Source organism: Equus quagga, chromosome 14 (genome assembly GCF_021613505.1).
Source record: "Equus quagga isolate Etosha38 chromosome 14, UCLA_HA_Equagga_1.0, whole genome shotgun sequence".
Lineage (NCBI taxonomy): Eukaryota > Metazoa > Chordata > Mammalia > Perissodactyla > Equidae > Equus > Equus quagga.
The window spans coordinates 39,704,443-39,729,077 of record NC_060280.1 but is presented as its reverse complement, the minus strand read 5'-3'; the positions used below and the strand labels follow the sequence as shown (position 1 = coordinate 39,729,077).

At 43.3% G+C, this 24,635-nt stretch overlaps 1 long non-coding RNA gene across 1 annotated transcript in view; it reads right to left on the bottom strand.

Moving 5' to 3' along the window:
- The window catches only part of LOC124252348 (uncharacterized), a 35,172-nt gene extending 10,921 nt beyond the window's left edge, over positions 1 to 24,251 (bottom strand). The window contains exons 1-2 of the long non-coding RNA XR_006891947.1: positions 24,172 to 24,251; positions 20,642 to 20,804 (exon numbers count right to left, since the gene is read on the bottom strand). This is a non-coding gene — a long non-coding RNA (uncharacterized LOC124252348). The remainder of the gene's footprint in view (positions 1 to 20,641; positions 20,805 to 24,171) is intronic.
- Between the last annotated feature and the right edge of the window lie 384 nt (positions 24,252 to 24,635).

Genomic DNA, 24,635 nt, shown 5'->3' with positions numbered 1-24,635 from the left:
TAAGTGGTGAAGTGATATATAGATATGAGTTACTGTTACAGTGACCTCAAGTTTAAGCCGAAAGATTTGTATTACTAAGCTCTGGGGAAAGCCAAGTGGAATGTGGACACAGATGGTTCTTAGCATTCACATATTCAACTTTTATGCAACCTGATTTCCACACATTACAATGCCACCCCTAAAATGCCTTTCCCACACCAAATCTGGAATTTCCTACACTTGCACTTTAATGAGCAATTTGAGGTATCCCCTGGCTGCACCACCTGCCAACCCACAGCTCTGCTTTGGCAGGGTCACATCTTTTTCTATTTCGCAGTTTCGGGGCATATTTTATTGCATCTGCATCTTGCCATTATTATTTACAAAGAAAATAGAGAGAAACAGTAAGAGACACAGTCCTCAGCCATGTTTAGTTTCTATTACATTTCTTCGGCAGTCAGATTACGATTGTTCCTATTTTTGTTTTATGCATGCAATAGCCTTTCAAATATCACCTCATTACCCAAATGAGTATTTCTTTCGGGTTCTCCTCTGCTCCCTGTGTTAGCCCTGCTTCCTCTGGTCAGAGTGTTCTTGCTCCTTCTTAGTCTTGATGTCTAGTGTTCCTCAGATGCCTGGTAATCCCTAGTTGTCTGTTCACATTTTTATGATTTTAGGTACCTAGTGTGGGCTCCCTCTGCAGCTGCTCGGGCTTGTCTCCCCTAAAAGAAAGGGTGGCTGTGATTTTCACGTAAGTGGGTAGGGCCTTGACCAAGAGACTCCACTTTAGGGACTTGAGTCTGGGGCCTGGGGCAGACAGGCAGGCTGAAGACCCCTTACTATCTTTACTCCCATCTCTTCCCCTCGTTGCCAGGCAAGAAGGACTATACTTTGGCAGTGGAGGACTTCTTTTCACCTAAGCAAAGATGACTTATGTTTTTTATTCTTTCTGAGTCCATTCTGGAAGTTTCGATTGATCTCTCTCAGCCCCCTACTCCCACACATCAGTATCCCTCCCCAGTAGGAAGTTCACATTATTTGGGAGGATGTTCTCTTGGGGTTTGAGCTCAGGGTCTAAGGCTGCTGCTACAGCTTACTACTCAATGGTGGTGGTGATGGGGGGGGTCAGGGACATGACTGGCTTTGCTGTTCTGGATGAAGGTCTATAATTAATTATCCGGATAATTTTAATTAATTATCCGGATAATTAATTATCTCAGGGCCCCCTACTGCTCTTGACTTGTAGTCACTCTGACCCTGAGCTGGGAGTTTCTTTCAATCTTTTATCTTTCCAATCCAATCTATTTTTTATAGATTTCTCTAGAATGATGGTTCTCTAAGTATAGTGCCTGAAGCAGCAGCATCAGCAACACCTGGGAACTTGTTAGAAATGCAAATTGTTTATCCATAACACTGCTGACGAGCATATGGTTGTTTCCAGATTTTTAAGTATTACAAATAAAGCTGCTGTGAACATTCTTGTATGGGTGTTTCTGTGGACATATCTTTTCACTTCTATTGGGTAAATACCTAGAAGTGGAATGGTAAGCCAAATCCGATCTGATGCAATCCAAAAATTCTTCATAATTATGATCCACTGATGACACAGTGTTGTGAATTGGTTCCTTTTATAGTTTCCAGGTAGAATACAAGGAGTCCAAAATACTGCATTTGGGACATACATATACTAAAAAACTATCCGTTGTTTACCTGAAATCCAAATTTAACTGGGTATCCTGTATCTTTTTTCTTATTTTTTTGCTAAATATGTCATCCCTAACTCCTCTTTATTATCATGTATGTTATTTTGAGGGTTTTGGAGGGTGAGAGAAGCAGGATGGACTTGTATGATCATTCCACCATCCTGATCTCAGATAAAAATCTGGTGGAAAACTGATAGCATCGTAATCCACTTATTAGTCTTCACGTTCCTCTGCAAGATACCCTCCCAAGCCAGCGACAAATTACCATCAGAAAGTTTTCCTTCCTAACACTAAATCAATATCTTATGTCTACAAAATGTCATTTCAAATAGGCTAAGAGCAGAATTTGAGGTCAGAAATGACTTTAGATAAGAAATTTTATTGTCTATTGTTAATGTTTAATTTGTGTTTTGAACATTTTTAATAATCACATATATTGCGTAAAACTCAGGTTTCTATTTTTAATCCAAGATTAAAACATTTATAGCATATACTAGGGACTTTATAAATTTTTAGCTTTGGGGGATAAAAATTCCTCACATAACCTGTAAGGCTATTGCTTGATTTTTATAGATTAAACTTTTCATATAAATTTTCAGAAACTCATTAAACACAAAAATAGAACTGCCTCCAAAAAGATGTAATGGGCAGAAGAAAAATTTAGATGTAACCATTAGGCCCTCGGGCTAGAAAAATAAATATTTAGGTGTTTTATTAGCTTTCTAGCAAGCTTAACCAATTTTGTTACCCTATCATAAGTTTTTACTTGATAAAGCATCCTAGTGTGTAGCTACTTCTCTCTTAGCAGTTATGGATGTTATGAAGTTATTATATATTCTTCCTATGAGTATTTTAGACTTGCATTTTTTTGTCCTGTAATTTTTAAAATGTGGGCTCCTTCTATTCAACTGTTCTGGTACAATCTCTTGTGGTGAGTTGGTGGAAAGACACCACCCTGGTTTTGAGGCTTCTGGCAGAACATTACTCTTGTGGGGCTGTGGTTGCTCCTAAGTTATTGCTGAGAAATCACGTCCAAGGCCTGTCCTCAGTTTGGGTTTTGCCTATGTATTAAATATTGTTAGTGGTTTTAGTCCCTTCATTGTTCCTATTTGAATAAAATGAAAATTCCTGTCAAACAGGATTTCCGTAGGTGGTGGGAAGACATCTAAGTCCAATAAAGCCCAGGTTGCTTTGCATATATTGCATTTACTTCTGCTTTCCTCAGCCATTCTCTAGACAAGACAAGACAAGAGAAACTCTGCCTCTAAATATTTTCTCACATCTGGTAGAAACATTAATGATAATAAAAATAATAATCAACATTTAATGATATACCAGGTTAAGTACTAGTCTAAGAATTTAACATGTATTTCTTGCTGGGTAAGAATCATAATCACAACCAGTACAACTTATTAAGTAAGCCCCATCTATAAGCGAGGTGCTTTATGTACATTACTCAATCTTCACAACTTTAAAATTTTTTTTTTCTTTGAGGAAGATTAGCCCTGAGCTAACATCTGCCACCAATACTTCTCTTTTTGCTGAGGAAGACTGGCCCTGAGCTAACATCCATGCCCATCTTCCTCTATTTCATATGGGGGATGCCTGCCACAGCATGGGTTGACAAGCAGTGTGTAGGTCTGTACCTGGGATCCAAACAGGTGAACCCTGGGCCTCCGAAGCAGAAGGTGTGAACTTAACCGCTGCGCCACCAGGTCGGCCCCCATATCGACTTTTTGAGAGAGATATTTAGAGATCAGGAAACTGAGGCACTGACAAGTTAAGAAGCATGTCCAAGATTATATGGGTGGTATATCATAGAATTGGCATTTAAACCCAGACTCTCAAGGCTTTTTCATGTAATGCTGTTGAATCAATTTTCATACCTAAAAAAGCACTTGGTCACTTATTGTCTTATTTCATTTTGACAAGAACGTCTGTGGGAAGAAAAGATGATCCTATTATCTCCATGTTAAAGGTAAGGAAAATGAGATGCAAGAGGATAAATGACTTGCTCATCCTCACACATTAATGGTAGAGTCAGCCCGGATTCCCCACTTTCTGGCCATTAATGCTTTTCTGCTACCCACCCACCCTGTGACCGGGTGAGGTCATGTAAAGAGAATATAGTTTTAAATCCTTCCACTGAAAGCAAACCTTAAGAGGGTCATCATCCTTGAAATCTTAGTTCCCACGTAGTCATTGTTTATACCTAGTCTAATCGCAGTGAGGAAAGAGGCAGTTTAAATATCCAAGAACCCAGGGAGCTTTAGTTTGTGCCAGCAAACATTGATCTTCAAAGATAGACAGAGTCCCAACAGTTTTACATTCCAAACCACACTTCCCAATAAAAATGATCCTCCACAGCAAGTTCCAAAGTAAGCTCCAGGCCTGGATCCCAGGCCACGAGTTCTATGAGAGGGCGTCATCCACAACCCACCGGAAATTTGGCAAGTTGTTTAGACAACCCGTCTCCATCAAGCTGCCTTTGATGGTAAAGCCAGATGGGCTTCTCTGGGCATCAGCTGACCTTCTCCTGCTCACCTTTGAAGGGCTCTCCTCTTCTTTGACCCTTCCCTTCCTGGTCACCTCTTCCGTGCACAAATGCTTCTCCTTGCCAAGAAGATACATTGACTCAAATGATCATACAAACATGCTAATAACAATTTACCTTGGCAAGTCAAGGCTGTGTCACTTCAGGTCTCTAGAAAATCGCCTCCAACTACTTGACAGCCCTATCCACTTACCAGAGTTCTTAAAACCTAGATGCAGGTTGAACCCAGATTCTAATTTCAAATCTCCGTTGGCTCACACTTGGGATATGTTCTGTCTTCCATCTCCAGCTGGCCCACTATCATGACCTTTCCTCTGGAATGAACACTTCCCTACATTCATCTTCACATTCCTCCCACTTAGACTAGTGGAATTTATAGCTTGCTAACTCAGCCTTGCCCCAAAGAGCAAGCAAAAGGGAACTGAGTTCAGGGTCTGCCTGCTAGGCAACAAACAGCCAAAGCTCCAGTTTTTTACCTTTTCCAGCAATTTTCGTCTCCTTTGTCCTCCTTCACCATTTGAAAGACTTGCCTCCTAAAGGTCTCTGCTTAACTTTTTCAACACCCCGTACTTGATCACTGCCTGGTTAAGGTTCAGCAAAAAACAAGGCCTAAAGAAAGTTTGTGAATCAGAGTCTTTCCCTCCTTCAAGCTAATCCCCAGAAATCTAGTAGGAGGTGTTCTTGAAAGATGCATTAATTCTTTTAGGCCACTATGGTGTCATTAGGTAAATCACTGCCTATAAAACAACCTGTGAAATTGGGTAAACTTCTACTCCACTGACTCAATGGTAGTGTAGAGGCCCCTAAGAGTTCACAAGACTTTTTTGGGGTAGGTGGGGAGGAAGATTGGCTCTGAGCTAACACCCATTGCCAATCTTCCTCTTTTTGCTTGAGGAAGACTGTCCCTGAGCTAACATCTCTGACAATCTCCCTCTATTTTGTATGTGGGATGCCACCACAGCATGGCTTGATGAGCAGAGTGTAGGTCTGTGCCCAGGATCTGGACCCGTGAACCCTGGGCTGCCGAAGTGGAGCACATGAACTCAACCACTAGGCCATCGGGCTGGCCCTCACACAACTTTTAAGGGTTCCGGAAAGCAACAAAAACAAAGAAAGGATCTCATCAAGTCAGTGTCCCCTCAGCCATTTCCTGTTTTACAGAAAGCAGACACTTGGACTCACTCACTCATTCATTCAACAAACATTCTTTGTGTGCCTGCTTGGAGCCAAGTATGAGTTAGGTGCTGAGGGTACATTCAGGTAAACACAAAATAACAAAAATCTCTGCCTTCAAAGAGTCCCAGAGGCTGAGGAAGGATTCAAGCCTCAAGCTCCATTTCTTTTTCTGGTGGCTTGACCTGTCCTGATCAACTACTGGAAACTGGAAAAGTATTGCCCCTCTCTTCTCCTTTAATCCCTCACCCCTACGACAGTTAGGTGGAAATAGAGACAGACCAGGTGCAAATTCCCCTCCCCTCCTAGTATTCGTCATTTCTTAACCTCTAGTCACCTCAGTTACCTTGTCCAAATAATATTAGGTAATATCTAATGTCTCTTTTGCAAGGTTGTTGAGATGATTAAGAATAATGTAAGTAAAGTGCCTGGCACACAGTGACTGTTTGATAAACAATGGCAGCTATTTTTAAGAAATGGAATGAAATACATAGTTGCCCGATAAGCAGTAGCTATTAATATGGTAGATCTCTGTCTTCAATCCCAAAGTCAAAGAGCTGATGTATCAAGGTGAGGATTAATGGATGTGGAAGATTATTTTTCTTGGCTCCTTGCTCATCCTGTATCATGAAAATCCTGTTTGTGCAAGCCTTTCTGTTTTGTCCTAACGAGTTCAGGGTGTGTCTCCCCCTCAGGCTGGCCAAATTCTACCTGCTGAAGCTTCCTGTGCAGGCAGAGGTCAAGCAGTTGGCAAAGTCAAGCCAGCCAGCTGCTGTGAAGTGATACTTCTGAAGGAAATGCTGGATCGGTTCTACAAGGAGTTGCAAACTGCAGCCTGGATTAACCCAGGCTGTTCATCAATGTGCCTCAGCTGCTCATCCACTCTCTGCCGGGCAGCTGGGCAAGAACTCCAGGACTGCCACTCCCCACTGCCCAGAATGGCCAGAGGGAACAGTGGAGATTCCTGATCAGTACATGCTCTCTTTCCCAGAAAAGGGATTAAGCGTGCCCTGACAAAGTTTACTCTTCCATCATTCTTTCTTGGGGAGTGAAGTGGGAGAGAAAAGGGACCTGAGTGGTCCCTTCCTCCACCCCCTTAAAAATCCCTTCAAGCTGCTCCATTCTGCCATCAAACACTGGATCTGAGCAAGCAATCTAAAGACATCAAATGCGTCTGTGCTCTTGGCAAAATGAGGAACACAATGCCAACCTCAGAGGGTTGCTATAAGAAGTAAATGAAAGGTCATATGGGAAAGCATTTACCAAACTGCCTGGCACATGGTCAGTACACATTACATGCTAATTTTCCCTTTTTCTTAATAATTTTGTGAGGTGGTATTGCATAGTGTGAGAAAAACAAGCCCATGAGTCTCCATCAGAACTCTCTCATTGTAGGTGACCCAAACCTGACTCAAACTAGATTAGAAAACAAACAAAAAAGGAATTCATTGGCTCATGGAACTAATAGGCATGGCTAGATCTAGAGGCTCAAATGAAGTTTTGAGGGCTCTGTTTCTCTTTCTCTGTCTCTTAGCTGGCTCTGCTTCTTTTTGCTGTTGGCCTCGTTCTCTCCTGCCACAGACAGCATCTCTCCACGTGGGAAGGAAGATAGCCATGGGAATCATGATCCAAAAGGAAGAGCCACGCACACTGTCTCCCAGTATCCAGGAATTAAATCGCATGGCAGGACTTCGGCCCTTTATAGGTCACATGCCCATCCTTTAGCCCAGGAGTTAACAAACTATGACCCACAGGCCAAATCCAGCCTGCCTCCTGCTTTTGGATGGTTTGCAAGCTAAGAATGGTTTTGCCACGTTTAAATGATTGGAAAAAAAACTAAAGAAGGATAATATTTTGTAACACTTGAAAATTATATGAAATTCAAATTTCATTGTCCATATATTTCAGTTTTAATAGACACACCACACCCATTCATCTACGTATTGTCTATGTCTGTTTTCCGCTACAACAGTAGAATTGAGTAGTGGTGACAGAGACCATATTGCCCATAAAGCCTAAAATATTGCTATCTGCTCTTTATAGAAAAATTCTGCTGATGCTGCCCTTGACCAATCACGGTAAACAAGAAGATAGGACGCTCTGATTGGCCAAATATGAGTCATGTGCCCACTCCACTAGCTGGGAGACAGGTAGAATAAGCAGAATAACAATACTTTACACTTGTCAAGCACTTACAATGTCAGGCACTGCTGTAAGCACTTCATTTGTATTAGCTTATTTAATTTTTGCAAGAACTTTTTTTTTTTGAGGACGATTAGCTCTGAGCTAACTGCTGCCAATCCTCTTTTTGCTGAGGAAGACTGGCCTTGAGCTAACATCCATGCCCATCTTCCTCTACTTTATACGTGGGACGCCTACCATAGCATGGCTTTTGCCAAGCAGTGCCATGTCTGCACCTGGGATCCGAACCAGCGACCCCCAGGCCACCGAAGTGGAACGTGTGCACTTAACCGCTGCACCACCAGGCTGGTCCCTTTGCAAGAACTTTTATCATCCCCATCTGATCGCTAAAGAAGCTAAGGCACAGAAAGGTTAAGGAATCTGTTCAAATTTACCTAGCTAATAAGTGGTAGAGCTGTGATTTGAACCAGGCTCTCTCGCTCCAGAGTTTACTCTTTGACTGCTATAGGGTCTGTTCTAGAAAAACAATGGCAGGTAGGATGGTTTCCTGGGTAAAGAGGGGAGCTGGGGAAAAGAAACAGATGTCCATAACAGTGTCAGATCAATACAAGCTTAAAAATCTCTTACTCAACTTCTTAGGACCTTAGTTTTTTCATTTGGTGTTAAGTAGAGTTGCATGGTGAAGCAATGCCAGAGCCTTGATGAGAAGCCAGGTCTGTCCAACTCAAGTGCCTGGACACAAAAATATCCTCCCATCCGAGAGGATGAAGAGAGAGAAGATATCAAATGGACTGAGCAGAGAGCCTGACACATTGTAGGCACTCAATTAAGGTTAGTTTCTTCTTCCTCTTTCCTGACTTTTCCCATTCACATTATGGAGATATATATGAGCAAGGAATCCATATGAATCCTGGAAGAGTCCTCTTGCTTCTATCTTTTGTAAAAAAATTTTTTTTAAAATCTCCCTTTAATCAGTCTTGCTGTCAAAAATGCAGAGCAAAAATAGTAAAGGTTCAGAGAAGGGCAGTGAAAATAATTTGCGGCACGCATGGCAGAAGAGCATGCCATGAAAAGAGGGATTCCAAACCCTGGCATCACTTCATCTGGAAAGGAAAGCTCCCAGAGGCACAATGTTTACAGTATAATAAGCTGACAACAGGTATAGGAAAGACTAATCAGGACCTGGTATTTACTTTTCCCACAAAATACAAGAACCAGACTGTTTAACGCATTGTATAACAGCCGTGTCACCTTCCACTTTGGAACACTATCAAAGTGAGCTTTACCCTCCCTTCCTACTGACTATGGTGCCAAACCACACCTCCAGTCCCAATCAGTACACAAGACACTGCACTCTACGCGTACTGTTCAGAATCTGGAGATTTCCAGCTGGAAGGTGCGTTGGGGCCATGCAGTCCAGCCTCTTATGTCACTGATGAAACTGAAGCTCAGTAAGGTGAAATGGATTGTCCAAATTTGCATGATGAGCTCATGGCGTATCCAGATTTAACTTGGCCCTGGGGTCAGAGGAACTGCATTGAGGTCCTGGCTAGACCTAAATGATCTTTCTGAGACTCAGTATCCCCATTTTTAACATAGTTAAAGAATCAAATAATGAAAGTGGCCTAATTCTCAGTTCACTGTATTGTGTGTTGTGGCTTAATTCTCAGTTCAGTACTTTTCCCTCTAAGCTATTCTGCTCCTTGGAATAGCCTGATGTAGGAAAAGAGAGCAAGGCTGGATTGTCAGAGAGAAAAAAATTGGAAGATGTAGCACCCTTCCCCCCCTTTACTTCCCCTCACCAACAATAAAGTACAAACTTCAAAAGAAACAAACTTAAAAACGGTGAACGTTGGACTCAGAGGCCTTTCCCGGAGTGGAACCCTGTGGTCAGATATTGGCCAGGGCAATCCTTGAACAACTTGGTTGCCATCCAAGTCTGTTTTCAGTGGGGAATAAAGTTCATGTTTTGGAGGCAGTATCCTTGACTTTTTTATCCTGTTATTCAAATATTTCCTAATAATCTTCAGCATTTATACACTCAAGAGACCTTGAAGGAAAAGGATGCAGGACTCTAGTCTTTTTTCCTTCCTTTTGCTAATGAATAGATGTTTTCTTTCTGAATTCACTGGCCCTATCACCCTATTTTTTTCACACTCAAATAACCCTACAAGAAAGAGGTCAAACAGCCAAATGGGAAACTAAGTTACCAAATTTCAGTTTGGATTTAATGCAATGAGTGCCTTTTTAACATGAAAAACCTAAGTAGAGAGGAATTGAAATTTAAGCAAACACATACATAATGCATAAATTACTGGAATAAGTATGGGTGTTTCTGGTGCCACCTATTGGTCACACTATGAGGCTAAACTATATGAAGTATTGTTGGTCATGAGAATGAATATAAAGCGGAATTTACGCTGTAGCAGGCAAAGTTATGTATTTCAGTAGGCTGGCAGAGTGTTGAAATAGGGTGACTGTTGCTTGAACATTATCTTTAGTCACAGCTACTTGGAATCATAGGACTATTTTGCCAAGTGATTTTAGCCTTGGTTTACTCACCAATTAAATGTGTAGAAAGGAATATATAATGAGGCATAATCTCTGGGAACTCTAAGATTAATGAACCAATACTCAGATTCAAATGACTTTTGTGTTTTGTGATTCAGAACTGGTGTTGGTGCCCTGCCCAGATCCCTTTTACAGCCACAGTGCACGGAGGCAGTTTCCCTGAGCTGCTGGGAGAGTTGGCCAGCACAACTCACAGCTACCCCCTTTTCTGGAGAACTGCCCTTGGCTCAGAGGGAGCCACCTTCAGCAAATGGGACACACCTTGACCAGGGGGCTACGTGCACACATGTACATATACATGGCCTCCACAGCCAGTGGCCAATGACTAACTCTTGTGGGATTAGAAAAGGCCAGCCCTCCTAACCTTAATGTGGGACTAACCCTATGGTGCAATTTGTGCTCCAGAGCTCCCCATGTGATCAAGCTGAAGCTGGACTCCAGCTGAAGCCAAATTCTTGTTTCACTCCTTTCTCCTGTCCTATCTTGTTTCTCTTATTCTCCTTCTTCTTGAAAACACTCAATAAATCCCTTGAACACAACTCATCTCAGGCTCTGTTTCTTGAGGAACCTGACCTAAGACAAGAACTATCCCATGGAAAAACATATCTTTGTAACAATGAAAGCCACAAGAGCAAAACAGCCCTTTGGGTCTATGAATGTGGTTTTCCCCAACATGCTTGGGTGGCCAGCGCTGCGCAAAGCAACCCTCCTCCATATGCAGTGAAGCCCAGACCATAGGATAGCAGCACTCAGGCTGCACTGGGACCAAAGACCTGGGGATAATATAAAATACATCCTGGAAATGGCGCTATGCCTGAGTTTTTGAGAAATGCATTTAGTTTCAAAATAGTACATTCATGCTGGTATTAGACCTCATGCTGCAAGGGCAATGAAAAATAACCTGGAATTGGAAGATTTGAGGCTCTATACATTACTACATGTGCTGGAGGAGCCAGGCTTTTTTGGCTGGTGCCACAGGAGAACCTTGGGGAAAGGAAAAAACTCTGCCAGAGGACAATTTTGGAAATCTCATAAAAATTGTTGGTGGATTTAATTGGGTTTTGGTTATAGAAGTTCCAGCTGGTTCTCCAGAAGTGGCAGTGCCAAGTAAGAAGCTGGGAGCTTTGCATCTAGTCAGGCCTGAGTCTGAATTCTCCTCTAACTTACTAACTCAGTTTCCTCATCTACAAATGGGGATCGTAATATTTACCTCCCAAAGCTGTTGGGGGAGGTGGTGGTTAAAAATAGTGTTAGTTCAGCACCTGGTGTCTATTAGTCAGTGAGTAAGAGCAGCTATTTTTCTGAAGTAGAGCTGGAGTGTCTACTGATTAGTCCAGCCTCTCTCACTAATAAAGGTAATATTTTTTGCTTATTTATTTATTTATTTATTTATTCAACTTGTTTGGATCTAGTGGGAAAAAGGATGCTATTTATTGAAGACTCTATTGGACACCCCAGAAAGCTATTTTAGTTTTTTAAATTAATCCTCAGATTACTATGATTCTCAAGTGGTGAAAACCAATGGAAGGGTCTCATACAATGCAAGGCCATCCTGTATGGTTGAGCAGATTGTACAGTGTACAAAGGCGCCCCACTGTGGGCAAGTGGGGCTAAAATCTAGCCTTTCTTCTCTCACCAAGCCATGAACCCCAAGGGCAGTGGCCACTTACAGGGCATAACTTTACTAATTCTTACAGAAAATGGGCTAGAAGCAGCCCTGACATTGTGAGTGACCTTGATTCTGGGTTAACTCCCTCTTGAGGGCAGAGGGGACCATGAGGACCTTCTGATGAGAATACCTAAGCATCATACCCTCTAGACCCAACTTCTCCCATCTACATGTCCCTACCCTCACAGATAAAGCCTAATAAAGACATTTTAGGCCATAGTAATTCGCTGGCAGGGATCTCCTCAAAATATGGCACCTAGCTCAGATGTTCCTATATTAGTAATCTTCAAGGTAGGGTCTGAAAAATTACCTACACCATCACCTGGGGTATTTGACGGAAAACGCAAGTTCCTGAGGCATACACCTGACCTTCTAGATTCTACAATCTCTAGAGGTTAAATTAGGGAACAACTATTGAAATAGCATTAATCACTTCTCAGAGGCTTGTTGGCCATAAAGAAGGCTTTCTTGATCAAGGATTCCCTTCATTCACAAAGTCTACATTGGAGTCATGGTGAAGAGCTGAGTGTCCCTTAGAAAGTCATTTCCTCTTGGAAGAAGCCCAAAGATACAAAAAGGCATAGGCTTCCTTTCTCTTGATAACCTCTTTCTACTCCATACCCCATCCCCCCAACATGTATACAAAATTCTCTCTCATAAGGATCCTCCTTCTCTCTCTGTTCCTTGTTTCTGGTCTATGGTATATAGAAGAACATATCCTCCCAGCAGGCAAAGGCAGCTAGGTGATGGCTATCTAACCTTAAAATTCTTGTTTACTTTTTAGAATCACATTAAGCATTTTCCATAGCTCTTCCTAAAGCCCTGGACTACCACAGCTCTACCAAGCAACTTAATTCTTTGCTGGCAATCCTAAGAGTCCGAGAATGTCCACATGATGGGTTTTTAAGTTAATGATGTCTTCAGTATAGCACAGGCCTTAGATAATAGCATTTAATATATAAGCACATCACTGTCAACATAAGGCTTGACAATCAAAGAACCAAACTGAGCTGTCCTATAACCAACAACTAACCACACTATGAGGTACATATCTAGAGTTGTATCAAGTTCATTTTGGCTGGTTCCTAGGTAATTACTTCCTCGTGAGCATCAATGAAGAACAAATTCATTAAGATATAGTCCAAGAAACATTCAACACCCGTGCTAGGAGCTAGAGTTGGAGACAAATCTCAATCCTCAAGAAATTTACAATCTAATAGAAGAATGCCTATGGAAGCATTCTGTGTCAAACAGAAGACTATAGCACTTAAGAGATTATCATTATTAAAGAGAGAGTCTTGCACTGTAACTTAGATGCTGAGAAGAAATCTAATATTTACTGATCACCATTAACTTTTCACAACAATCCTACTGGTTTGATTTCTGGGTCAGTTATGATGCCTTTAGGTACAAGAAATAGGAAACCCAACTAAAAGCGGCTTAAAGAAGAAGAAAAATGTATTATCTCATTTAACCACAAGTCCAGACATAAGGATTACTGGAGTTGATTAATTCAGTAGCTCAATCATATCTGCAAGTATCCAGGTCCTTCCCATCTTTCTACTTTCTTATTGTATTAGTCAGGGTTCTTCAGAAAAACAGAACCCATGGGAGAATATATATATATATAAACAGATTTATTATAACCAATTGAGTATAGAGGGCTGACTAGTCCCAAGATCTGCAGGTTGAGCTGGCAAGCTGGAGACCCAGGAGAGCTGATGGTGTAGTTCCAGTCTGAAGGCTGGCAGCCTCGAGACCCAGGAAGAGCCAATAGTTCAGTTCGAACCCAAAGGCAGGAAAAAAACTGATGTCCCAGCTCAAAGGCAGTAAGGCAGGAGGAATTTCCTCATTTGCAGGGGAGTGTCAGTCTTTTTATTCTATTTAGGTCTTCAACTGCTTGGATGAAGCCCACCCACATTAGGGAGGGCAATCTGCTTTACTCAGTCTATTGATTTAAATGTTAAACTGATTCAAAAATATCCTCAAAGAAACACCCAGAATAATGTTTGACTAAATATCTGGGCACCCTTTGACCCAGTCAGTTTGACGCATTAAATTAACCATGCATTCATCTTCAGCATTTGGCCTACACCCCTTTTGATAGTAACACGGCAGCAACAGTTCCAGTCATCACATCCTGACACAATATCCAAAAGCTGGAGTAAGAAGAGGTAGATCTTTTTGCCATATCCTTTCTAAAAGTTAGGAAAAATGTTCCAAAAGATGAGCCCTCCAGACCTACCCCCCATTTCTACTTCTATATCATTGGCTAGAATTATGTCATGTGCTCATTCCTAAACCAATCACTTGCAAGAAGAAAGATTGACCTCCACGCCCTAAGACTAGGAAAGAGCACATCTTCCTCTGAAGCACTTGATAGCCTGATTTGTTGTTATAAGAAAGGAAGGAAGGTTTGGAGTGGGCAAGTAGGAGTGGGGGAAGGCTACTGGCTACACAATCAACACTGTCTGCCATAATTTCTATTATCCCCATTTTAAAGATGTGGACACTGAGGCTCAGAAAGTTTGAGTTAGCATCACACAGCTAATAAACTGTCAAGTTAGAATTTCCAGTCAGATCTCTCTGGCTCTAATTTGCTTGCTCTATTTGCAGGTCTGTTGGTGGACAGACCTAACTCTGCCCTGTCCTGTAACTTGGCCAAGAGCCTTAAACCTTCCAAATCTTTTCTGTCACCCATAACAGACACAACAATAGTCCTTACCTTTTAGAGGATCATATTAACTTTAATAGTGTATGTTAAGCACTTTAGTTATTATTTACTGCCCCACCATAGTATAAAGAGCTACATATTGCACAACTCCAGGCAGCACTATTCCTCTAGAATATAAGACGAATTATGCCCCTGGAATTTCACCATAGCATCCCCCTTAGTAAAAAGCACAGAAAACTTACCTCTAGAATGAGGAATGGAGAACTCTTGGATGTAAGTACTACAACACAAGTAAGTTTTAACTCAATGTCATGACAAAGAGCTGAAGGGAAGCTAACAGAATTTTCCAAGCCCAATGGTAAGGACCTTCATATACGTATCTCTTTAATTCTCCCCAAAACCCTAGGATGATAAAGAAATCTTGTTATTGCTTTCGTTTTTCCTGTAGAGAGTTACTATGGTGGGGCTTAATTCTAAGGAAACAGAATTTCCTGATTTCCTTGCTGGAAGGTATTGTCAGTCAGTCAACATCTTTCCTGGGGGCTCATTGTGTCCCTTGTGTTCTAAGTGCTAAGGCTTCAGCATGATATAGTAAGAACTGATCTATGAAGTCAGAAGACCTGGGCTCTAGCCTTGCTCTGTGTCTGGCTAGCAGTGTCAAAGTGGACAGTCGAGTAACATTTCCTTTTCTCTCTGTATCCACATTTATCTGCAAATGAGGTGATGAGGTAGACTCATTGGTCTCTAAGAACATATTCCAGTTCTGAGGTTCTCTCAGCCACATAACTCCCATCACTCTGGCCTCGTGGGGATGCTATAATTCAGACTTCATCAGCAGGAATGCCTCGGCTTGCCCCTCAAGGGAGGCTTAAACAGTCACAAAAGCAGAAATGAGAAAGTCATTCAATACATCTTTTTTGAAACACAAGGGTTGGTCAAGGAGGAAGGAGAAATGGGATGGCTGAGCTAGAGGAGGGACTGGCCACTCTGCAGAGCAAGTCGGCAGGGCGGGTCTAGGTATTCTTAGCGCTTGAGTGGTAATGTGTGGCAGCACTGAGAAAGAGAAAGGGCCTGGTTATACAGAGCGATCCATGACCCAGCTCTCTGTATATGCAGTCTGAAGCCTCAGGTCTGATTAATGGGTTTGCTGTTTACACATAACCCGGTTTCCATGGCAATCCTGGTTTCCCGAGTAAGGAGGTGGAAGGAAGACAGTGTGATGTGGTGGAAACAGTCCTGGAGACAGGGTAAAGGATATCTAGTCTGAACCCTGTCTTGGATAAGTCATCTCCACTCACTGGATCTCAGCTTCTTTATCTGTTAAGTAGGGTTCTACAGAAGATGATCTGGAAGTTTCCTTCCGGGTCTCTGGCAGTGTAACAGATGCTATCAGCTGCAACTGTTTCTTTGCCTGTGTCTGAAAGTTGCTTTCTTAAAATGTGTAATTTCTTCTAGTTTTAGAATAGAAATGAAACCCCAGGTATGGATTTTTGAAGGCGAAAGAAATAATGGACAGAAACTAAGGTAAGCCTAAAATTCAGTCAAATTCTTGAAACTGAAACATTGAGGGCTAATGAAGGAAAATCAGATAAAAATGCAGGCATTTGGAAATTCCCAGGATGTGATAAATGAGTGATCCTCAATGTCTGCTCTGGTTGGGGGAGCAATTTTGGTTACCTTAGCAGTACATATCATAAAGACTCAGGAAATAGTTAACTGATTATCTTTACCATAATAATTAGGCAAGAACTAGCTGATTATCAAAGGTTCCTCGTAGTTCTAGCATCTTATGATACATTTCGCACCCACAGGATACTTGTGGAGGCAATGAAGCCATCTAAAGTCAGATGCATAATGGTCAAAAGCACAGGATGTGGAGTCAGGTGGACTTGTGTTGGAATATCAATTCTGCCATTTACTGTCGGACCTCAGGCAAGTTTCTTAACCTCTCAGGGACTCTGTTTCCTCATCTGTAAAATGGGGAGAATAACAGTAGGTACCAAAGAGCTTTGTTCATTTAATAAATATTTACTGACGCAGCCGGCCTGGTGGCACAGCGGTTAAGTCTGCAAGTTCCACTTCGGCGGCCCGGGGTTCGCTGGTCCAGATCCTGGGTGTGGACATGGCACCGCTTGGCAAGCCATCTGTGGTAGGCATCCCACATATAAAGTAGAGGAAGATGGGCATGGATGTTAGCTCAGGGCCAGTCTTCCTCAGCAAAAAGAGGAGGATTGGCAGCCAATGTTAGCTCAGGGCTAATCTTCCTCAAAAAAAAAATTTACTGAGCACCTGCTAGGAACCAGGGATCTATTAGTGAATAACACGGGTAAGACTCTGTCCTTGTGGAGATTCTTTCTAGTTAGGAGAGACAGAAAATTAAGAAGTAAGCAAGTAAACACCCAAGAGAGTGGTAGACATCAATAAGCGCCGTGAAGGAAATAAAACAGGGCTACGAAGTGAGGGACTAAAGGGAAGGATGAGATGTGAGTGCTCAAGGAAGACCTCTCAGAGGAAAGATGTTTGTCAGGAAGGAGCAGCCATGGGAAGATGGAGGAGAGTGACATTCCACGCAGAGGAGATAGCAAAGACCCTACAGTAGGAATTAGCTGGGCATGTTTCAGGAATAGAAGGAAGGTCAATACAGGTGGAGTGTGTTGAGCAAGCAGAGAGTGTGACCAAAGCTGAGGGGTGATGGGGCCAGATCTTACAGGACTTTGTAGGCCTAAGAAATTTTATTCCAGCAGCAATGGGAAAACACTGGCAGGTTTTCAGCAGGAGCGGAACGTGGCCTGTGGAAGCTGGTTGGAAAAGATCCCTCTGTTGTGTAGAGAAGAGAGTGTCAATGAGCGATGGTGGAAGCAGAGAGGCCTGTCCGGAGACAGTTGTCCAGGTGAGAGCTGTTGAGGGCTGGACATTGGTGGTGGTGGAGATAGAGAGAACTAATTCAGATTTAGGATATATTGTGGAAGGCATGTGGATTAAATGAGGTAATCTACGTAAAACACCCGGGCACAGTACCTGACAGAAGGGGATTAATTAAGTGCTTGCTACAGATAATAATGATCTGGTATAACAAGCCAGTTGCGATTGCATAAATCAAAGAACTGGCAAATACTTAGGTCTCAGAGCAGGTTAGCAAACTGATTCAACCACTATGTATGTGCCACTTGGGCAAGTCACATTTAGGGCCTCGGTTTCCCCATTCATAAAATGAAGAGTGGACCAGATGAACTCTAGGGCAGCTGCTAGAACTCACATTGTGTGAATCTTTTTTGATGGGATCAATCAGTCAGGGTTTGATCAGAGAAGCAGAGTCTCTATGAGTGAGGTTGAATATAGAATTTACAATAAAGGTTAGACCTTACAAAGCTGTGGAAGCCAGTGAAGTACTCTACGCAAGGCATTGCCTCTGTGCCTGGTGTTGGGCCTGAAGTCACTATAGATCAGCCAGGCCTACAATCAAGAAGGAAAGCTGGGCACAAAGTTTGGGAAGTCACAGGAAAATTGGAACCCACAAGGACATACTGGATTCCATGTGTGTCTCTAACCACCTCTCATCTTGATCATGCAGGTGACCTGCAGAAGCTAGAGCCCTTACCCATGGAGCTATTCACACACCTGCCCAAGAATCAGAGAAGCTCAGGAGGAGACCATGCAGGGCCGGGTGCTGCCCTATGCCAACAAGCAAGCCAGCAGATAGACAATGTGCATGAGCTGCCACTGTACCTGGTACCTGACACTGGCTTTCAGAGCATAAAATATTGCTTCACTTCTACCTCCCCAGTCTTGTACCAGTTTCTCTTGTGGCCATTTCCAATGTGGGACCATGTAGGGAAGGGAATTCTGGGAAACATAGTTGCACTGTAGCTAAATTGACAGTACAGAGCTACCAGAGTCCACTCCTTATCAACTTGGCATTCATGCACACTTTTTTTTTTGGTGAGGAAGATTGGCCCTGAGCTAACATGTTGCCAATCTTCCTCTTTTTGGTTGAGGAAGATTGTCCCAGAGCTAACATCCATGCCAATCTTCCTCTATTTTGTATGTGGGTTGCAGCCACAGCATGGCTTGATGAGTGGTGTAGGTCTGTGCCTGGGATCCAAACTTGCGAACCCTGGGTTGCTAAAGTAGAGTGCCTGAACTTAACCACTACACCACCAGGCTGGCCCGTGTACACACTTCTTTCAACCATACTTAACTTCTAAATAAAGACAATAGCAAAATCATGCTTCCACTTAACATGACCCAGCTGTCCCCACGCAACTGAAAACATGGTACCCTTCTCCCCAAGAGGGGATCTATAGTCCCTTTATCCATCTTTGGGTGATATTCATTCTTTTTCTAGCTGAGTCACACTCTCCTTTGATAGCTTGTTACTTAATTCTGTTCTGGTTATATGTTGCTGAAGAACAAACCAACCCAAACCTATAGGTATTGCAATAGACTGAATGTTTGTGTCCCCCTAAAATTCATGCTGATATCCTAATCTTCAACGTGTTGTATTTGGAGGTGGGGGCTTCAGGAAGTGATTAGGTCATAAGGGCAGAGACCTCATGAATAGGATTAATGTCCTTATAAAAGAGACCCTAGAGAGTTCCCTTGTCCTTTCCGCCATGAGAGGATACAGCAAAAAGACGGCCATCTATGAACCAGGATGTGGGCCCTCACCAGACACTTAATCTGCTGGTGCCTTGATCTTGGACTTTTTAGCATCCAGAACTGTGAGAAATAAATTTCTGTTTAAATGCCACCCAGTCTGTGGTATTTTGTCATAGCAGCCCAAATGTACTGAGATTGGCATAAAACAATAACCATTGTGGATTTTGTGTGAGGAACTTGGAAAGGGCACAGCAAGGATGGTTCTTCTACGCCCCACAATGTCTGGGCTGGGATGACTCAAATAGCTGGGGGTAGGAACAGCTGGGGCCAGAGAATTCACTTCCCAAATGGCTTTTTCATTCACACTTCTGGCACTTCAGCTGGGATGGCTGAAGGACGGGCTCATCCGGGACTATTAACCAGAAAGCCTACATGTGGCCTCTCCTGCATGGCAGTCTCAAGGTAGCTGGATGACTTACAAGGCTGCTCAGAGCTCCAAAGCGAATTTCCCAGCAAATAAGGGAGAAACTGCATGACCTTTTATGACGTAGCTTTGGAAGTCACTTAGTGTCACTGATACCATACTCTGTTGGCTGAAGAAGTCACAAGTCCTCCCAGATTCAAGAAGAGGAAGCATAAACTCTACCTTTCAATGGGAGGAACATTGATGAATTTGAGGCTATATTTTAAAACCACTACCTAGGACTTTGTCTAGTCTAGCTCACGCTAATCCACAGAAGGTGGCTAGTTCACCATTTGGTTATTATTTAGCATCATTTTTATTCGTGTTCATTTCTCTTCTGTCAACTGATCAGAGTACTGCCTATGAGAAAATTATTACACATGCCTTCCTTTTCATGTTTTTCCAAGTCTCTTGGAAACTCACACATTCCTTATAGCTAAGCTCACATTCCAATTTTTCTACAAACTTACCATTTACAAGTGATCCCCTGACTTATAACTCCCTAGCTTGAGAGTCCTGATTACCACCTGTCTTGTGGCAGATACAATTCCTAATGGCTTCAGCTGATAATAATGAGATGAATGGTGAGACCAGCCAGTGAACAGTGATAAGGAAATGTCTTGGGCTGATTCATGAAATAGAGAAACAGGCTTCTGAATCAAACAACAATTTTGGTCAAGACATTTTTCTTCGTTAAAAAATTTAAGAATCAGCTCAGTAAAATAGAAAAAGAAGATAAATGATCAGCAAAATGTCCAAGTTCAGAAGAAAGCCGAAAGCTGTTCTGTAGAAGTGGGTTATAGACTAGACTTGATTATCATCCTGGAACCAGATAGGTTGTATTTGGGTGGTTTCTTACAACGTAGCACATGATGCTCTCTTTTTCTGAAGAACTGGAGCACTTATAGCCTGAACCATTCCTTTATTTATTCAACAAGTATCTACTGAATGCCTTCTATGGGTCAGGCAGTCTTTTTCTTTGCTGTTCAGGAACACAGTGGAGAAGACACAGCCTCTCACTTCAGAGGGTTGTGAAGGAGACCAAAGAAAACAAAAAAACCAAACTTATAATACAGTAAGGGAGCTCAAGAAAAAGTACTTAACCATAAATTACCTGTTCCATGCTTGGTCTCATGTCTTAATCTCCTCCAATGCGACCGCAAGCTCCTTGAAAGCAGGGACCACCTTTTATATGTCCGCATACCTCCTTCCATGGGAGTGACAAGTACACAATAACCCATCACTGAAGATTTGTTAAATGGCTTGACTGATGAATACTGAAATGAAACGAGATTGTAGAGGTACAAAGCGTGTTTGCATTATTTTTGGCCTTCTGCAAAGGTTCTTGGTTGCCCATTTGTACGTTAAACCATCACCACCAACAAATAAGAATGTCCTATGTACCATCTTACGCTTGGTAGGAAGAACAACAGGGCTTTGATTCCTTGACATGCAAGAGCTCTGTGGTGACTTGATTCTTCTCTGCTGGCTGGTGATGCAATGGATAAGAAGAAGGGAGTTTGGCTCTGCCACCTAGGAGCTGTTACTTAACCTCTCGGGGCCTCTGATTCCTCAACTTGGAGCAAGACTAGTGTTCCCTTCTGCTTTACTCATTTCCCATATTTTTGTTTTATAACTAGTTTGGGTGCAGGGGAAGATGGAGCAGCCAGACTATCTAGAAGCTAATGGGATACAGCATGGATTCTCCCGATGCTTCCGTCATTCCACCGTAAATTCCCAATCTTTATGAGGTTTAAGTCTCAGCGAATTTTCCCCTCAAAAACCAAACAGGATAATGAACCACTTTCTTACATTTTCTATCAAGACAACTCTTTGTGAGTTCTAAATGTTCTGTCCAGATTCAAAGAAGCTGGTTTCTTCATGAGTGGTTGGAATAAGACTTTTCTTGGAAGCTACTGAATATGGATTAGTTGGATTGTTTCTCAGGAAATAAAAAGCAGGCTCTGGGGTGACTACTTCAGCACTTAATTGGGTTAGCAAAGAACTGCAAATGAGAGGTTTTCCTCAGGAGGGAAAGGATGTTTACGGCCCCCCACCCCCCTAGGTGGTGGATTTTAACCTAAACACTAGTCTTCAAATGCAGCCTTTAATTTAGGAACCATTACAAGAATCTATTAGAGCAGAAAATGTCAGGTTGAAAAATTAACACATCACAGGAGTTAATTAGAACCCAGCCTCTCATTAGATGCAAATGGAGAGCCCAGCAACTGCCCAGCAGCCTGCTGAAGTTATGTTTGCTGCAGCTCCAAAGTGCCTGGATCTTTACTCTCAGAGAGAGGCCAGAGGAAGGTGCTCAGGCACTCGGGCCAGAGCCACTAGGGGTCCCTGGCCTGCCCTTTAGGTTAACGGAAGGTCGTCTTCACGTGTCCCTATCTTCGACTCCTCTCCTGAACGCTCTGCATGTTACAGGGTGGACAGACCTCTGCCTGGAATTGCCTCAGGGACGTGTTTTCTGCAACAAAGACAAACATGCCAGGCCTGTCACCAGAAGCAGACTGGTGCCTGTGTAAACCACTCTGGGAGAGGGAGGCTGAGGGGCTCCAGGCCATTCAGACTTAGCTCTAAGTTGTGGTCTTTGTTTTCTTTCCACATTCAGACTGAAATGTGATTCCTCTGGCTTTCTTTTTTGGAAAATACCTGCGATGAGTTCCATGCCGGGAAAGAAAAGCTGTTGACAGGAAAAGCTTCTGACGGGCAAGGGGCTTCTTCAAGTGTTCTCAAAGGAGACAGCTGCTTCAAGCAAGCTGAGGCAGGGGATGCCAGGACTGGGAATAAGAGCTCCAGATCACAAAAGGGTCATCTTTAACTAAGGATTAGACTGAGTGTCAAGCAGTTTCCTCTGTGAGAGCAATACCATGCACAGACTTTTGGGCCAGGCAGACATGCCTCTGAATCCTTCTCTGTCACTTACTGTGTGATCTTGGGCAAATTGCTTCACCTTTCAGAACATCAGTTTTCTCAAGCTGTTGCATGAGATAAATGTGATAATGCATGTAAAGCACGTAACACAGTATCTGGCACAGAGTAAGGGCTCCATATGAGTTATTTGTTATTGATTGGATAATAGTACTCCTTCAGCCAACACTAATGGTCTTCCCTCTGTGTGCCAGGTCCTGTGCAAGGGACAGCTCCTGCTCCTTGACCTCATGGAGTTCACTGTTTAATAAACCATGGACACATATCTTTAGCACAAAGCACGCCCCCTCCCCTCCCTGCAAGTGCCCTAGAAGTGCCCATTGCACATTAATTTTGCTTTCTTGAGTAGCTCAGAATCCTGCAGGTCATCCCGTTGGAGCAGCCCTCCAAACTCAGCCACCTCTACCTTCAATTTACCCACAATTCTCTCTCTGTGCACTTACCACACTGAGTTATAGTTGTCTGTTTATTCTTTGTCTCCTCCTGTGATTTCCTAGAGGGTGGGGATCATCTATTCATTTGATTTCATTCATCTGATCATTTATTTATCTTTGTAGGCCAAGAGTCTCATGCATGACTCAGCACAGAGATACAGAAGATTCAACCCTACTGCTGAGTGTGTAGATTTCCAGCTGGGAACTTTTCTGGTGAAATAACCCTGCCCTCTATCTTTGACAGGCCTCCTTTGGGCCCTGGTTTGGTTGGTGTTTCCTTTCTAATTATCGCTCTGGTTCCAACCTCAGTTTCTCCATCTCTTTAAGGGGCTAATAGAGCCTCTTTTCCTGGGAGGTTATGATGATGGCTGGAGACAATGTGGCTTCTTTGTGCCCAACACAGTTCTAGGCACAGAGCCAAATTACCAAAAAAAGTTCATTCCATTCTTGCCCTCAGCCAAGCCTAGTTGCCAGTATAAGAAAACTAAAAATACAAGACAGAATATAAGCACTACGTGAGTGATACAGATGTCCTTCTAACTTGTATCCAGCCTCTGCCTAATGCCAAACTTGGCTGAAATGGGAAGATACAAACATGCATAAAAACTTGGTCCCTGTCATCAAGCCCGAGGAAAACAGTGGCAAGTGTTGGACAAAAAGTCTCAGGAAGAGAGTAGACAGCTCTTTACCCAGATCCTGAGACTTGGGCTGCAGGAGATGTCTTTGGCACCAGGCTGAAAAGTAGGAGGTTGTCCCACAACGACAATAACCAAGTTTTTCCGCACTTAGAATGTGCCAGACGCTGTGCTAAATGATTTACTGGCATTCTCATTTAACTCTTAGGCCAACCGTGTAGGCTAGACATAAACTTCCTTATTTTACAGATGGCCAATTTGAGGCTCAGAGAGGCACAGCAGCCTGACCACAGTCAAGCAACAGATAGTTTAGGAATCCACCTGCTGAGTGTTTCACCGGCCCAAGTGGAAAGCGAAGAGGGTGCACTGGCACAAAACTCCGTCCGAGGGGTGGGGGAGGGGGAGGGGTGGGGGAGCTTGCTGGGAATGAGAGAGGGGAGAGTTGCAGCAAAAGACGGGTCGCAGGATCCCCCCCATCCCCAGGACCCTAAGCAGAAGCAGAGTAAGTTAGGAAGAGATGCTGGCTGCACGGGAGGGGCGCCTGGCAGCTGGGGGAGGGGAGCCCGCTGGTTGCGCGCCTTCTTCGCCCCCGGTGCACAGGTCAAGCCTCTCCCCTCCCGCCCTCTCACCCTCCCAACCTTATTTAGAAACCGTGTCCCCGAGACAGGAAGGGCGGCGGGCCGAGAAGCACGGAGCGTCCCGGTCTCATTTCCTTTCGAATCCCCCTGTGGAATTTCATTTCATACGGTGAGGAAATCGGAGCGCGAGACCGTCGGCGGCTGGGCTGCTCCGGGGCGCCTCCCCCACTCGCGGCTGGAGACGGGCAGCTCCCCGGGCGCAGGTCGGGCCGAGTCTGGGGGCGGGGAGAGGGGGCCGGGCTCCCAGCCGAGCAAGTTAGGAGTGAAAATAGCAGCGAGCTCACGCTGTACCAGGCACGGCGCTAAGTGTTTTACGCATTATCTCTAATCCTCCCAAGTCACTTTACGGATGAGGAAATTGACGCCGAGAGGTTGAGCAATTTGCTCAAGGTCACACAGCCGGGATTTAAAGCCACAATCTTTGTAAATCCAAATCCCGTGTTCTTTGTGTACGTTTCTCTGCC